The sequence below is a fragment of the Cydia strobilella genome, chromosome 21 (genome assembly GCF_947568885.1).
Source record: "Cydia strobilella chromosome 21, ilCydStro3.1, whole genome shotgun sequence".
NCBI classification, from domain to species: Eukaryota; Metazoa; Arthropoda; class Insecta; order Lepidoptera; family Tortricidae; genus Cydia; species Cydia strobilella.
The window spans coordinates 11,215,712-11,233,783 of NC_086061.1; the positions used below are offsets into that span (position 1 = coordinate 11,215,712).

The 18,072-nt window shown below is 39.6% G+C and overlaps 1 protein-coding gene across 1 annotated transcript in view; it reads left to right on the forward strand.

The window, feature by feature from the left end:
• The first annotated feature begins 1,111 nt into the window (after nt 1-1,111).
• LOC134750977 (phospholipase A1-like) overlaps nt 1,112-18,072 on the forward strand; it is a 33,089-nt gene continuing 16,128 nt past the window's right edge. The window contains exon 1 of the mRNA XM_063686278.1: nt 1,112-1,236. The gene's annotated coding sequence lies outside the window, so the exon portion shown is untranslated. The remainder of the gene's footprint in view (nt 1,237-18,072) is intronic.

An 18,072-nucleotide genomic window follows, 5' to 3' on the forward strand; every position in this document is an offset into this window, starting at 1 on the left:
GGACTTCATTTCAACTCGATATCTCTACGCGTTCCCGAAATAAAGGGTCTTGACAGACGGACGGACGGACGGACAACAAAGTGATCCTATAAGGGTTCATTTTTTCCTTTTGAGGTACGGAACCCTAAAAATAGCGATATTCGTGTGTTCATCAACGAATAACCCTTTTGTCTGTGATGGCCCTTAGTTGATCTGCGAACCTTATTCTCATTAAAGTTATTATCCTCGCTACACTACGGATGCCCTTAAACTTGACAGTAGCTAGCCGGCACGCGCACGCGTTGCATGTTGCGCCGGAGTCGATTTGCAGTTTGATTTGAAACTTTCGCGGCCGTGTAATTAATGAATTAATGATACTCTTTATGGTACAGATATAAATCATGAATTAGTTCAGTTGTTTACATTTTTTTTGTTTTTACAATAAAGTGCTTGTTTTTAGGGTTCTGTACCCAAAGGGTAATAACGGGACCCTATTACTAAGACTCCGCTGTCCGTCTGTCTGTCACCAGGATGTATCTCATGAACCGTGATAGCTAGACAGTTGAAATTTTCACAGATGTATTTCTGTTGCCGCTATAAATAATAAATAATTATTTATTTTCAGGCGTGGCCCATAGAGGTGTTAGTAACGAAAGAAAAACTTAAATACTAATGTTAAAAAGTACAATTAATTAAAACCTACCATGCACATCAATATACTTAGAGCTAGGACTAAATACCGGGTGAGCCGTACTTATTTATAACTCATAAAACATTTACTATAACAACAAATACTAAGAAACCGGCCAAGTGCGAGTCGGTTCGCGCACCGAGGGCTCCGTACTTTTTAGTATTTGTTGTTATAGCGGCAACAGAAATACATCATCTGTGAAAATTTCAACTGTCAAGCTGTCACGGTTCATGAGATACAGCCTGGTGACAGACAGACGGACAGCGGAGTCTTAGTAATAGGGTCCCGTTTTTACCCTTTGGGTACGGAACCCGTAAAAGTACGGAACACTCGGTGGGCGAGTCAGATTCTCACTTTCCGGTTTTTTTTTAAAACTGTGGTCTGTTTTCTTTTTCTAATTCTGCATATTGCATTTTTAATCGTCGTATGTGTACGATTATATGGATAGTAAAGTCTGTACTGTACTGTACTGTACTGTACTGTGCTGTACTGTACTGTACTGTACTGTACTGTAGTGAGTTTTAGATACGCTGCATCCCTGCAAAAGACGGTGACATAAGTTGTAGGTAAGTTTTCTTGTTTATATAAATTAGAAATTATGACATAAATGGGCCATTTTCTATGAAAAGGGACCTTATTGTCGATGGCGCTTACGCCGCACAGCGCCGCGCGGCATTGTATTTATATAGAAGTATTGTTAATAATGGCGTAAGCGCCATCGACAATAAGGTCCCTTTTTATAGAAAATACCACAAATTAAAAATTAAAATACGACATTTACAGGTAAGTAATGAAGTGCAATAAAAAGATATTGTTTTAACAAATAAAGTAATTTAATTTTGCATAAAATCAGATTGCATAATTTCAAGTTCTTAAAAATAAAATTCTTATATTTTTTTAATTTAATAGAGTTAGACCAAGATAAGTCTGCCACGATTTTGATAGCACACGCGGTGTTATTTATACGTCATAATTTCATGTTTATTTTTAACTCCAATGTTGATTACATTCACCATGACCATAGAGAAATAAATAATAAAAAATAAATAATAAATAAATATTATAGGACATTCTTACACAGATTGACTAAGTCCCACGGTAAGCCCAAGGAGGCTTGTGTTATGGGTACTCAGACAACGATATATATAATATATAAATACTTAAATACATAGAAAACACCCATGACTAAGGAGCAAATATCTGTGCTCATCACACAAATAAATGCCCTTACCGGGATTCGAACCCAGGACCATCGGCTTCACAGGCAGGGTCACTACCCACTAGGCCAGACCGGTCGTCAAAAACATAGAGTGTTCACTCCATACGTCAGTTTTGTTACCAAAACGACTTTTATTTTCGTAGGCGACATGTAGCGTCAAGTAGCGGAATTATCAGTACTGCTACATAGGACCTAAGAAGTATCTTAAGATAAATTTTGCTTAGAAAAATGAAAATATTAACCATACAAAATTAGGGCAGCGTGCGTCAGACAAATGTGAACGCAACCATGTTAAATGTATGAAACCGATATGCGTCACGACACAACACAACACGACACGTCAGACAAATGTGAACCGGGCTTAAGACACGCTAGCCCTGTAAGTAGTACCGAGCTACTAACAATGGCGATGTATGTAGCTCGGGTGCGCGCGGTACAATCCTCGCCCCTCGCACACCGCACGTTTGCCCTGTCTAGACGGCTTTTGAACGACTGTATTGTTTTATAGACTATGACAATGGCATTAGACAATGGCATCCATTAATTACATCACACGTTTAGGGGGAGGGAGGGGGTCAAGAAAATGTGACATGTTATGAGAAGGGGGAGGGGGAGTCACAAACTTTGTGACGTCACTTTAACTTATTTAAATTATTTAATTCGCTTTACAGTTAAATAACAAGGTTTTGGAACGATAATCGTTTTTATTTGTTTAATTTTCTTTCCTAATCAGATATGGGTTATAAAATTACTAATATTTATTTTGTATAATTTTTTTTGATAAAATATTAATAATACTTAATTCGATTTGCCGGTTTCGTTGAAAAAACAGGGTTTACCAAGTGTGACCAAGGGCCCATTTCTCGAACGGTATTAGTGTGTTGTCATGGTAACCCTAACGCTTTGACATTTCGTAGACTAATAATATCTATTTGCATTGTTTTTTTTTTTAATTTTTTTTTTATAAAACAGATTTATTTACATACAAGATATATACAGTGGTAACTACGTAGACGAAATGAATAACTAGTTTAAATCTAAAATAGGCCCTTGAGGCATTGTACCAAGGATGTTGGCGGCATTTCCTCGCTGTATCGCAATGCTGATACGTTGTGCGAGGAAGCCGCCAGCTCTTCGGTCACCAGTTACGTCAACCAGACGCTTCGATATTAGATATTATATCCTCTAGCCGCCCAGACGTCATAACTTGCTAAGACAAATGCAATTTTGATTTGTCAAAACAAAGAATTAATTTAGAACGAAACAGGAGACCTTTTTATAGGTCTCTGGGTGGCTAGAGGTTAAATCAGTCTAATATCGTTCGAGAAACAGGCCCCAAGTCTGACAAGGAGGGAGGGAGGGGTCAAAAAGTCTAGATTTTCGTGTGACGTAATTAATGGATGATGGTAGTGCTTTAATCTACTTAAGATCTTAAACACACAGCTCGATCAAACATCTTCATTGATGATAATAGCATCCGTGTTTATCGCGTCAATATTTACTGAGAGCCTACCGCGAACATCGAAATTCGCAAATTGCGGGCATTTTTAGGGTTCCGTACCCAAAGGGTAAAAATGGGACCCTATTACTAAGACTCCGCTGTCCGTCCGTCTGTCTGTCCGTCTGTCACCAGGCTGTATCTCATGAACCGTGAGAGCTAGACAGTTGAAATATTCTCAGATGATGTATTTCTGTTGCCGCTATAACAACAAAATAAAATAAATTGTGGGGCTTCCATACAACGTGATTTTTTTTGCCTTTTTTGCGTAATGGTACGGAACCCTTCGTGCGCGAGTTCGACTCGCGCTTGTCTCTTTTACTCCAATAAGGTATTTGACTAACTAGTAAAATTTTCTTTTTTCGAACTGTCAAAACGATTTTGCTACTATGGAATTTATATGAAACACGAGCATGTGACGTCACAATCAAACCACCTACTCTTTATAGTTTTATACGGGTTTTAAAATAGAAATTGTGTGAAAATACGAGTAACTGCTGTCTACGTTTCTCTATAAATCTTCTGATGCTTTATTTCATGCATGGTGTAAAATAATTTATTTTAAATACAGTCAAATAACCCTTTCATTAAGGCGTAATTTCTATTTAAAAACCCGTACCCAGGTAGCAAAATGACGTCAAATGACGTCATTTTGCTACCTGGGTACTAAACTATAAAGAGTAGGTAATTTGATTGTGACGTCACATTTTTTTTTCTTTATTTAGGATTACCAACAGATAATACATCTTACATGCTCTTAAATCTATATAACAATCATGACTGATGCTTATCTAATTATAGGTAACCACAACTTATATAAGTGTCTTGTACCTGTGAACAATAGTGAACATGCAGTAAACTTATGGCTATATGAAATTAGTACATTACATTAACTAAAATATTTACTATAAAAATATGCTAGTGTTTCATATAAATTCCATAGTAGCAAAATCGTTTTGACAGTTCGAAAAAAGAAACTGATTTGACTAGTAGTCAAATACCCAATTTGCGTGTTTTGGTGTTCGCGGTAGGCCTTCAAATCGTAAAACGGTAGATCTGTAAAACGAGTTTAATGTGTGTTTAATTAAGTAACTTTGCTAAGTGTTATGATGATATGAATATGAAGAGTTGTTTAATAAGGGATCAAAGTTGTTGTTTAATGTTTTACTCCTCATGCTAATGCTATGCTAACTCGAGCAAGCTAACAAAACATTCAAAGCCTGTCTTTGTATAACCGTAAAATGGGCCTACATTGCTCCAAAATTCATAATTTCATTTAAATTTTAATATTATTAGGGTTCATCCATTAATTACGTCACACGAATTTCGAAGTTTTTTGACCCCTTCCCTTCTTGTCACACTTGGTCACATTTGGCCGACCCTTGGTGTGACGTCACATTTTTCCAATGAAATCGGCTAATCAAATTAAGTAAGAATTATTAATATTTTATCAAGATATTTTTGACAAAAAAAATATTAGTAATTTTATAACCCAAAACAGATTAGGAAAGAAAATTAAACGATTAAAAACGATTATCGTTCCAAAAACTTGTTATTTTACTGTACAGCGATAATGAGGAATGTTGTTATAAAAGTGAAGGAAGCGAAAGAGGTATGTCAGGATCGTAGCAAGTGGAAATCCGGGGTCTCTGCCTACCCCTCCGGGAAATAGGCGTGATTATGTATGTATGTATGTAGAGTGATAATAAAATAATTTAAATAAGTTAAAGTGACGTCACAAAGTTTGTGACTCCCCCTCCGCCTTGTCACAACATGTCACATTTTCTTGAAAAGAAAATAAAGTACATTTCACGGTACTAAATGCGATATGTGCGCAGACGGTTTGTATACGGTGCGCCAATTTGGTAACTCCGGCGCAGCGGCGCGCGTACGTCAAGTTTAAGGACGCGCAGTAAGTAGGTAACTGGTTCTGTAGTACGTAACATAGGTTAATAACACGCCTTGACACTGATTAACTGCTGGGGGCTTAGCCAAGATCACAAATGGTTGATACTACGTCAATCGAAGCTGAAACAATCTATGGACGGCCGTAAGACGTCCATTACTGGCCAAAGGCCTCCCCAAGGATCTCCACAACGAACGGTCATTCGCTGCCCTCAACCAACGGTTTCCCACGACTTTAACCAGATAGTCATCTAGTCTGGGGCCTTCCCATGCTGCGTCTTCCGGTACGTGGTCGCCACTCGAGAACCTTTCTGCCCCATCGGCCATCGGTTCTGCGAGCAATGTTGCCCCTAATATGTCACTCTATTTACGCCTTAATAATAAATTGCGAACTTCTGCTCGCGGTAGGCCCCCAGCCGCAAGGCGGATAATCATACCCTCCAGAATGGGGGAGGATGAGACCAGCCCCTTCAAAACTTAAACGAAAAAAACCAGCCAAGTGCGAGTCGGACTCGCGCACCGAGGGTTCCGTACTTAGTATTTGTTGTTATAGCGGCAACAGAAATACATCATCCGTGAAAATTTCAACTGTCTAGCTATCACGGTTCATGAGATACAGCCTGGTGATAGACAGACAGACGGACAGACAGACGGACAGACAGACAGACAGACAGACAGACAGACAGACAGACGGACAGACGGACAGCGGAGTCATAGTAATAGGGTCCCGTTTTTACCCTTTGGGTACAGAATCCTAAAAATGTCGTAGCAGTTGCAGTGCGTCTCGCTCGTAGAGCCAGTGGGGAGACACTCCTCCTTTCGGGCAAACTCGGCTCCGATCGGCTCAGCATTGCTCCAAGCAATTATAAGGGTTAGCACAACTTGACGTCCCTTTGCGTGCACGACCACAGATAAGATAATGACTTGAATTTTGACAACCCTAAATAGCCGAAAGAAATAGTGCCATGCATTAGTGACAGCATGATTCGTCCCTGAATCGTTGTCAAACTTCGGGTTCGTAGGAAGTGTCCTTTCTGTACGGTAGTACTATTACTTATTCTGTGGTAGAGCTAAATAACTTGTAAGAACCACTTCATTAATTTAACTGCTCTCAAAACCAGAAACAATCAAAATTTGAATACCGTAAAATGGGGTGAGTAGGTTTCGCGGGGAGAGTTGGGTTATGAATGGGGAGAGAAGGTTTGAAACGGGGGTGAGATGGATTTTTAGGGCTACTGCTACAAAAATAATGTATTCCAATTTAAAATGGAGCTATAGTAATACCTATAATTTAAAAAAATCGATCCAACAATCTTCCAAAATCACCTTTGTATGAAAACACATCTCACCCCAATTACGAGGGTTTACGGGGTGAGGTGGTTTTTCCTGTTTATCGTCAAAGTTATGAAATGGAACTACCCAAAATAAAATAAAAACTAAAATACAAACGTCCGGAACACTTATTATATACACCATTCAGTTTGCATATGTAAAAATAAAATGCTTAAGGGAAAGGGGCGGTGACCCTCGCTCTGGTTCTTTCCTCGTCCAAAAGATATCCCTGGCCATTCAGCGAGGTAATGCCGCCAGTATTTTTGGCACATTTGGTCCGGGGGATAATCAGAGTGGGGGGTAATATTGTTGTTGTAATTTAGTTTTACTTTTTTGCATTAATTATTTTTATAAACAGTTCCTTTAAGAAAAAAAAACTGAAAATAAAATGTTATCGAGGTTTGAATGTCAGTTTTGCTCCAACTCACCCCATTTTACGGTACCTACTTAATATTTTCCCTTGTACCAGCGGAAGCCTAAACACCCAAAAACCATTCAGCTCATTGTTTAAAACAAATCTACGGTAATTACAGGACACTTATAGGCTTATTTTGCAATACAATATAATGGTGCCATTCCTTTGTTAAATAATACTTTTCCGGGTTAAAAAATCTGCAATTTGTACGTATATCATCTGTAGTTTTTATCGAGTTTTTATATCGTTCACTTCTGAGTAGAGATCAGAGATAAGTAAAAAATACGGACTGGTTGGCGCTAGGTTGCATCTTAAAGCATTTAATAACCAGAGTCGCATTTAAGAGCTTATCCCTCTGCAGAAAACCTTGCACAATTATGCATACCTTTGTATGGATGGACTGATGTTTATCTGTCATGGTTATTTGTACGTTACGTACAGCCGCAGACTTTTTTGTACAGAAAATTGAGCAACGTACACAAATACAACAAAAGTATAGTCTTTTATTTTTTGTTCGTTACGTCTTTAGATATGAGGAAGGCACAGTTTTAAATTAGTTTTAAGGCGGTTCCCTGAGCCAAAAGGCGAAAAATCTCCTTATATGATCATATTTTTCTAAGAGACGTTGATATTCGTAGACGTGAAAAAGATATGTAGTTCTTGGTTATATTATCTTTAATAACACAGCTTCCGATACACGAATTATGACACTTCGCTAGATACAATTAATTCCCAAAGTAACCTCTAAGTCGGACTTTTAATCAAACTTTACTCGGTTATTTATTATGTGACACTATAAACAAAAAAAAGACGAAAACACTATCTTAACTTTTAGATTTTACACAAACACACACATCTCACTCCCTCCTCACAACAAGCTTACACACATACAAGTTCACACTTCACACTCCTCTTTTTCTTTTATCCTTATGTTTAATATATGTAATACTATTGGTTTAGTATAACTCGTAATGACCTTGAACCCCGCGGTACAGGCCATGCCTAGTGCGGGGTTCACTGCAATGTGCCTGTGAAATTGTATAAATTGATAAATAAAGATATTTTAATTATTTTTTTTAATTTTTTTTTAAACTTAAATAGTAATTTGACAGCTTTCGAATTTGGATATTAAGTAAGTAAGGCAACGTTTTTAAAATAAATAAAAATCGACAAAATTCGATGAAAATGACACATTGCGCGCATTGTCTTTCCCGTTCTTTCTTGCTAATGTGACAGTGACAGCAGCAAACCGATGGAACGGCCTTAATGAACTAATGATGTGGTAATAGTTTACCACATGTTTTTTTTATTAATTCGCTTAAAAGCATAATTAAAAATGGAATATTTGACAGCACTAGTTGTTTTGAAGAGGAAAAACCAAAAAATAAGACATCTCTAAGAATAATAAGACTTTGTTTAAGATTAGTATTACAACTTAAAAACATAGATATGGAATCCTTATTTATTTCACAGAGTTCAATATAATGACAGTCCCTTGTTTATACACGTGTAATGTACATAATATCAACCGATGTCAAATATAACAAGAACCAATTTAGAAGGTACAATAGCCTGCGGCAACAGGGAAGTAATAATCATAAGTCCCCAAAAACCGCTTGTGTATACATATAATTTGTTCGTTATAATGCGCGCAGCGACATAGACGCATTGATATGTAATTAAATTATTAATTGCGAAATTAGCGCGGCTCGGCCGCCGCTCGGAAATTTACGCGATGAATGACTCCGAACAGACTCAACCCATCGTGAATGAGTTCCTCGCCTTCCTGCAACTAAAAAACAAGCTGGTGCAGGAAGGAACGATGGATGCGGTGACTGCTGTCCAGATGAATTCGCGTGCGTCGAGTTTCACCGTGGAAGACATCTGTGCAGCGAAGCGAGTTTTGTGCCAGTCCCTTGGGATCATCGGCACATATGTACCTCACCGGAGAGGAGACGAAGCCGGGGAGAAGTCCCTTGAGGACATAAAGAAAATCCTGAGTGAAAACAAGGATCGGATTCCGGAGTTTGTGGCGACGGGTGCCCCTATCCTTCCGTCGTGTGCTCCGGATAATTTCGACGTTCGCCTCTTGTTTAAGGAAATCGTGGCACTAAATACAAGATTAGCCGAAGTTATTATGAAGTTTGAAGCTAGCCTAGTCACTATCGCCGAGTTACGTGACGAAATTACATGTTTGCGGAATGCTCCAACTCGGTCGGCGGTTTCAAATTTCAAGAGCGATTATCGACCTGACACTGGTGTCGAGTCGGTTAGTTTACGTGCTGCTGACACTGTAAAAAGTGTCGCACGCGCCGCTACACCGCCCGCGCACCCCCCGCGCGTGCGACCGCCTCCTGTCTCCTCCAAGTCACGTCAGCGTGCTTATGCTGACGTCGCCGGTCAGTCTGTCGCAGCTAACCGGGTCAACGCGCCTTCTAAGGCGTGTAAATCACGGGCTCCCCTTTTAGAGAAGTCCTCCCGCGCCAATGTGGATAAGGAGGGATTCACACTGGTGGAAAGGAAGAGAAAGGCAAGCAGGTCGCCCCGTAAGACTCTGTGTGGCACTGCGGAGCCGGTTAATTCCGGTCTACGGATTGCAACACCGAGTAAGGCGCTCTACGTGTCTCGACTGCATTACTCCGCCGGAGCCGACGAGGTGGTGGAGTACATCCGCCGGAAGACTGGCTACACGCTGAGGGTGCACCAGCTACAGTCGCGTCACTATGTGCACTTCAGTTCATTTGTGGTGCGCGTGCCGCGGCAGCTGCAGGACACCATCGCTAGCGCGGACTTCTGGCCGAAAGGTGTGGTGTTTCGGCGGTTCCGGGGCAACTTGCCGAATTCTACACCAAGTCAGACGACGCAACGGAGCCACGCTGTTATGTCGTCGCCCAAATCTTAAATACTTAAATAGTATTGTATAATTGTATCTTTGTATTTTTATTTGTTTTGTAGTTCGCAGTGCCTTAGTAGTAATACTGTAATGCTGTGTAACTAATTTGAATAATAAATAAATAAATAAATAATAAAAGTATAATTTTATTGGTATGGCGCCCAGTATCACTTACTTACTTACTTACTCCTGTGGCGCAGCGACCCAGTGTGTCTTGGCCTCCAACACGACAGTTCGCCACTGATCCCGGTCCTGTGCCGTTTCTCGTCAGACCTGGAGCTCGCGCAGATCAGCGTCCACCACATCCTCCCATCGATACCTAGGTCGCCCGGTCGGGCGGCGTGCTGTCGGTTTTCCCTCAAACGCTCTTTTCACCGCCCAATCGCCTCCCATTCGCTCCAGATGGCCGAGCCACCAAAGCCTTTGCGCCTTTCTCACACCAAGAAACCCAGAATCACTGCATATTATAAAACAAAGTCCACCACCGCGTCTGTCTGTCTGTCTGTTATGTTCGAGATAAACTCAAAAACTACTGAACGGATTTTCATGCGGTTGTCACCTATCAATAGAGTAATTCTTGAGGAAGGTTTAGGTGTATAATTTGTTAAGGTTTTGTGTAACCCGTAATCCGTGCGAAGCCGGGGCGTGTCGCTAGTATTAAATAAATATCTTATCCCCAGTTACCCCACTTGACAGTACTCATTTACAGTCTTTACCAACCAATTGTCTTTCTTGTCTTCGATATAAGTAGCAAAAGAGAACAATCAAGGAATTAATCTACTAATTATACTATACAGTCTATGTTAAGATGCATTTATCTTATTATAACGAGGAAAAAGTAACAGAAACCTGCAATAATCTTTAATATAAAAAACGGACAACGGACAACAATCACGGTTCATGAGATACAGTCTGGTGACAGACAGACGGACAGATAGAAGGACACCGGAGTCTTAGTAATATGGTCACTTTTTCACCCTTTGGGTACGGAACCCTAAAAACCGACCACACAGTTTGAAATGTCATTAATAATTATTTACATCTTAAGTTCATGTCATAACAATTACAATTAGACCCAAGTCGTAAAGTAAAGCCCGCTCCATACTACGCGGCGCAAAGCCGAGAACGCGAGTGTGGAGTCGATTTTGCTGATTAGCGAACTAGACTCCACACTCACGTTCGCGGCTTCGCGCCGCAATTCGCGCACAAGTGCGGAGGGCCCTTAAGATCGAAAATGGCGGCGTTTCATGATATGCTTAGGAATATCTCGATATGACCGATTTTACAATCTGCCGCCGACATATACATTGTTCTCCTTTATTTCAACGGACTAAAATCGAGAGGGAATATCCTACCACGAACGCTCCGGTGGTGGGTTGAACTCAGGGGCGTAGCGTAGATATGGCGCCCGGGGCAGTCACTAAATTTGCGCCCCCTGACGACTGACAAAAGTTTCCCTGCTGCTGCCTTTTGCCCATTTTGGCGCCCCCCCTTGGATGGCGCCCGGAGCACTTGCCCTCTCTGCCCCCTAGTTACGCCACTGCCGGTAACCATCTGGCAGTATGCTTGTGTGCCACCGAGCTTGGTATAAAAGAATATGACACATAGTTTATGGTAATATATGTAAGTTTCCGAGACGCATGCGCATGCATAAGAAGTGGTTGATACATATCACATGAGTGCACTAATAATACATACATTGTGACGCACTCAGACAAAAGGTACTTGTCGTTTGGAACAGAATTGCATCTCTGTGCCAGGTACGAGTAGGTATAAATAAATAAATATTATATAAATAAATGAATATTTCCCCCATAGCGACTAGCGAGTCACTGGAATAACCTTCATGTATTGAGTTGATTCGACGGAATTTTGGCCATTATTAATATTTATAGTTGGTCAAACCAATTTGGCAGTAAATAAGAACAAAAAAAACTATACTCATCCTTTTCTTTTGAGTGCTAGTACTAGTGTAAGACAAAGATAGTATGATTATCTCTGTCTATGTTTGAAATGAGACAGTCCTTTGACAAACTATATTTTGTAATTGTTAAATTTTTTTGTGCTATTTTATTTGTTTAAAAACTGAAATTTTAATTTGATTTAATTTAATTTTAGTAATATTTAGATATACTAGAAGTTTGTTCGTTGTTGGAGTTGAAACTCTAGGGCCATGGGGTCCCAGCGCGCACAAGTTGTTTGCAGAAATCGCGAAGCGTCTGGTTGAAGTAACTGATGGTGACCGAAGAGCTGGCGGCTTTCTCGCACAACGTATCAGCATTGCGATACAGCGAGGAAATGCCGCCAGCATCGTTGGTACAATGCTTCAAAAGCCTATTTTAGATTCAAGCTAGTTATTAATTTCGTTAACGTAGTACCACTGTATATATCTTGTATGTAAATAAAGAGTTTTAATTTAAATAAAAAAAATACATGTGTTTGTGTGGATAAGATACAAGTCCTTTAAGGATGACTCACGTTAGACCGGGCCGTGTCCGGGCCGGAGCTTCCGGCGCTTACTTTTCTATGACATGACAGGTGATCACGTGATGCTTTCCATAGAAAACGAAGCGCCGGAAGCTCCGGCCCGGACACGGCCCGGTCTAACGTGAGTCATCCTTTATAAGGGCAACGATAGAAAGGCCATTAGATCAACTCCATCAAGCCCTCAAGCGAATCCGTGTCACCTAGTTAAGGCAACCGCAAACGGTCATGTTTATGTTTACTGCCTCGACCTTAAACTTACCCTTAAATCAGACTTTGATGACCATAGAGTAACTTATACTAGAGCGGTACTGTCATAGTAAATTTTGTTACCCCAGTAAATTCACTGCCATCTGTCGACACACTTTAAAACTAAAAATGAAGATTTATAAAAATACGATAAAATGTATTTAAATATGGATAAATGTTTTTTTTTATTTGCATTAATTATTTTTATGATTTTGACCCATGTTCTTTCACTGATATGCGTTAAATTGTTAAATAACAAACGAAACCGTCAACGCCATCTATACGACTGTAGGCCAAAGCTAGTAGCGCCCTCTGAACGAGAATCAAATTCTCTTGATTTTCGAGGCACGTTTTTTCCTTAGACTGTATCCATCATGAATCTAGTATAACTGGATCGGTCATGAGGGGTGGGGGAAAATGACCGAACGGGATAGTCTTATGTATCTTTCAGTAGGAGTAGCAGAGAAAGCGCTGTTATTGTTTGTCCTTGTCATAGTTTCACTTTTCCACCGCTGCCACAACCGAGGTTGTGGCAAACAAATAAGTACGTGACATGTCATGTTTGTTCGTTGCTTGTTTAATTATCGTTGTTTTGTATGAAATTGTGCTTTCTTTTATGAAATATAGTGATGGTTAGCGTTTTGAATGCTTGAACTTTGAAAAAATACTGGTGAATTGTTCTGTAATCGGCTGTAATAGCCGCTCTGAGCAAAAATATGAGATCATAACCTTTCACACGTAAGTACGGTATTTTACACCTTCCTCTTAACGCAATATGTGAGAATAACATCGTAAAATTACGTTACACTCAAAGCAATGTAGAATCAAACGATTTCAATAAAAATATCACAATTATTTACGCAAATTAACAAAACATTATTTGTAAAATTATCCGCCCAAATTACGTAGGTAGGTAGGAGTCTGAGGTCAGCCATTTTTAAACTTCTTCTTAATTTAGCTGCATAACAATCATGTTAGGGATACCAGATGAAAATATCATAATTTTATGGGTAATTTTGACCTCGAAGTTTTTTCGTACTTCTAATTCCAAAAAATAAATAAACAAATGTTGTGAAGATTAAATGTGGTGTACATTAATTGGTGTGATTGCGATTTGTGATTTCTTTAAATTAAAACCCATAATACATTTTATTTTACGTTTTATTTACTAAACATGTTTAGTTTTGTACCACCTGCGCGAATTATAGGAGGTATTTCATTGTTTATACGCCTAAAAAGAACGGCCCATTGACATTTTATTTAACAATTTTTTAATACCGGCAAACAAGCTAACTTTGCCTCCAGGGTAATCGCCCCAACGTGATATCAAATATTGGGGTAATTTTTACCAATATGGTATCCCCACGTTTATGACGTCATCTATGTCTATCCCTTACGGGCGCACGCGTATAGCTGGTCTATGTAATGCTAGGTCTATGGTATCCATCTATTACGGAGTTATATCTATCTTTGTTGATGACTAATCAGCCGGCCTAGCCAAGGTGCCAATCGCTATCGCTTCGACAACGAAACGTTTTGTGTGTCTATCACTCTTCCATATTAGTGCGACAGTGACAGTTCCGTTTCGACAGCTACGGAGCGTTAGTGATTGGCGTGTTGGCTACGCGGCCTGGCGGCCTAGCCAAGGTGACAATCGCTATCGCTTCGACAACGAAACGCTTTGTGTCTCTATCACTCTTCCATATTATTGCGACCAGTGGCTGTTGCGTTTCGATCGCTACGGAGCGTTAGCGATTGGCGTGTTGGCTACGGGGCCTGGCCGCGTAGCCAACACGCCAATAGAGAGACACAAAGCGATTCGATGGCGAAGCAATAGCGATTGTCACCTTGGCTAGGCCGGCAGGCCCTGACAAGCCAATAAGGTAAACTTAGCGATGGGTGACGATGTTATTTTACTACTAGATTTTACCCGCGGCTTCGTCTGCGTGGAATGGTGATGATTGATAAAAAACCGGCCAAGTGCGAGTCGGACTCGCGGTTCCGTACTTTTTAGTATTTGTTGTTATAGCGGCAACAGAAATACATCATCTCTGAAAATTTCAACTGTCTAGCTATCACGGTTCATGAGATACAGCCTGGTGACAGACAGACGGACAGACGGACAGCGGAGTCTTTATAATAGGGTCCCGTTTTTACCCTTTGGGTACGGAACCCTAAAAACTATCCTCTGTCTCCGAGGTATCAAACTATCTCCATACCAAATTTCATCTAAATCGGCTCAGCGGTTTAAGCGTGAAGAGGTAACAGACAGACAGACAGACACACTTTCGCGCTAGTTCTCGTTGCAAAAAAATGATATACAAAGAAGCGAGCAAGCGAGGGTGCGGGGTGTTAGGGTCGGCAACGCGCATGTAACACCTCTGGAGTTACAGGCGTCCATAGGCTACGGTGACCGCCACTTAATTATTTCTCTATGCCGAAACCGAAACTAACCTTTGATCGGACACTGTAAATAATTAGTTAGTTAAGTAGTTAGTTAGTTAGTTTTGCAGGGCATTTTCCGCAAATCGACATCCAATGTGCCTATTTTGCGTAAAACGAGGTAGCGCTACTCTAACCACCCCAGCTCCTCCACGAAGCCTAGCAAAGTCTTCAGGTTGCTAGTTGCCTCCTTGAGTGTGCAATTGTGCATGGATTCCCTAGGTAGTAGTTAGTTTATACAAACGTTTTTATCTAGAACCTAAAGTTTTTGTTTTATATCAAGTTATCAACCTTGAAGTGCAATTTTTTATAATGTACCTTACTTACTGTTGTGGCGCGACGACCCGAAGTGGATCTTGGCCTTTGACACCAAAGACCGCCATGCCACTCTGTCAAAAGCCGTTTCTGTCCAGTCGACGGCGCCGAGTTCGCTGAGGTCTAATGTACTAGTGTCTAGGTACCTACCTACTGTTGGAACTAATATAATTAGAACAATGAGGTTGGCAAGTGCCTAATATATCTACATGGAGTTCGTATATATGTCCCAGTATAAACTCTGGTTATATAGAATAATAAGTTTTCTAGACAGATGTCACTTCTCTTGTATTCGTTTGCCTGTGCGGATGCACAATATATTTTGCTTTCTTTAATATGGTATTTCATTCAGTAGTCCACGGAATATCCAACACCTACTTGTAATAAGCTTAGCTATATTCTGTTTTTTTATTCTGTAGACTAAAATGACATTTCATGTGGTACTAAGAAATGTCATGTCTTACACATGAAACGTCATTTTAGTCTACGAAAAAAAAACAGACCTTAGGTATTCAATTAATTATAAAATATTTATTTACATACAAGATATATACAGTGGTACTACGTAAACGAAATTAATAACTAGCTTAAATCTAAAATAGGCCCTTGAGGCATTGTACCAATACCAAGGATGCTGGCGGCATTTCCTCGCTGTATCGCAATGCTGATACGTTGTGCGAGCAAACCGCCATTATTTCTTGTAATTATATTTATAATAATTAGGATTTGAACTTACACGGATATTCTAGAATAAAAAAGTATAATTGGTAATTATTATTTAATAACCATGCCATAACCTAATGGTATGTATCTAATGATAGTAATAACTGATCAGATAGGGACTAGGTTTTATACCTACGTGTAATTCATCGGATGAACATCGAGTTTAAAATCTCTATTACAATAATGACGAGCACGGCGTACGATTAAACTCAAATCAACTTTATTTCCTGCCATTTTACATCTGTGCTGGCATTAGATAAGGTGATCAAGCGGATTTAGCCATAGTAATGCCTCCCGGATATGCATACCGCTCAACAGTAGTTAGGCACCCGCAATTTTCACCATACAATTGTATAGGAGACCGGCTTCATTTTACCTATGTAAAATGAAGCCGGTCTATTTTACTTTTGAGTGGCATTAACGTGAGGCACTTCATTCGGTTCTTGTCTGTTTGTCTGATTTAATATCTTGTCTTTTTATTAATTATATAACAATTCAAGTCTTGGAGACCCTTTACATCTCTGCATAATTTGATGATCTTTTTTATTATTATATACATTTTATCTCTGACACCTAGAGACTTTTACATCTCTACAATGTTAGTACTTCTGTTGTTTGTATATTTTTTATTCGCTTTTTTTTGTGTAATTTGACATTTATATTTATGTAATTGTTTTTTTTTGTAATATTGGGTTAATTTTATTGTTTGTAAAAATTGACATGTAAAAGTGCCCCTGTGGCCTATTTGCTGAATAAATGTTTGATGTTTGACGACCGGTCTGGCCTAGTGGGTAGTGACCCTGCCTGCGAAGCCGATGGTCCTGGGTTCGAATCCCGGTAAGGACATTTATTTGTGTGATGAGCACAGATATTTGTTCCCGAATCATGGGTGTTTTCTATGTATTTAAGTATTTATATATTATATATATCGTTGTCTGAGTACCCATAACACAAGCCTCCTTGGGCTTATCGTGGGACTTAGACAATCTGTGTAAGAATGTCCTATAATATTTATTATTTATTTATTTATTATGTTTGATGTTTATACAAAAATTCTTTTCAAAATCATACTGTTCGATCGCAGGCAAATGACTCTCTTACATGTTGGATTGAATTTTTATTTAGGTAAATACCGTACATATATTGAGCCTCAAATTGTTGCCGAAGAAAGACATCCTTTAAAATTTCGAGTTTACTTTATGCAACGATTTAAAAAACCCTTATGTACTAGTTCTAACAAAATAAAACGATTTTGTACTGGAAAACGATTTATGGATTTTTTTACGCTTGCCATTTGGTAAATAGGCAATGCACGAATATTCTGCACATCATTTCGATATGTCTGTTAATTTAAAAACCGGCCAAGTGCGAGTCGGACTCGCGCACCGAGGAGGGGTTCCGTACCATTACGCAAAAAGCGGCAAAAAAATCACGTTTGTTGTATGGGAGCCCCCCTTAAATATTCATTTTATTCTGTTTTTAGTATTTGTTGTTATAGCGGCAACAGAAATACACCATCTGTGAAAATTTCAACTGTCTAGCTATCACGGTTCATGAGATACAGCCTGGTGACAGACGGACAGACGGGCAGACAGACGGACAGACAGACGGACAGACGGACAGCGGAGTCTTAGAAATAGGGTCCCGTTTTTACCCTTTGGGTACGGAACCCTAAAAAAGTAAACTGCACAAAAAACTGTTACCCGACTGCGACTTAGCGGTATAATTCTGAAAGTCGATTTTGTATACAATTGTATGGAAGAAATTACGAGTGCCTAAATAGTTATAAGCGGTAGTGTAGTGTACATAGATTTGAACCGTAGTCAGACTAGGGGCCGTTAAAATATTACGCACAGACAGAATTTATTCGAAACGATGGTATTAGCTAGTAAGTAGGTAATTACCATAAAATGGCTACAAGTAATGA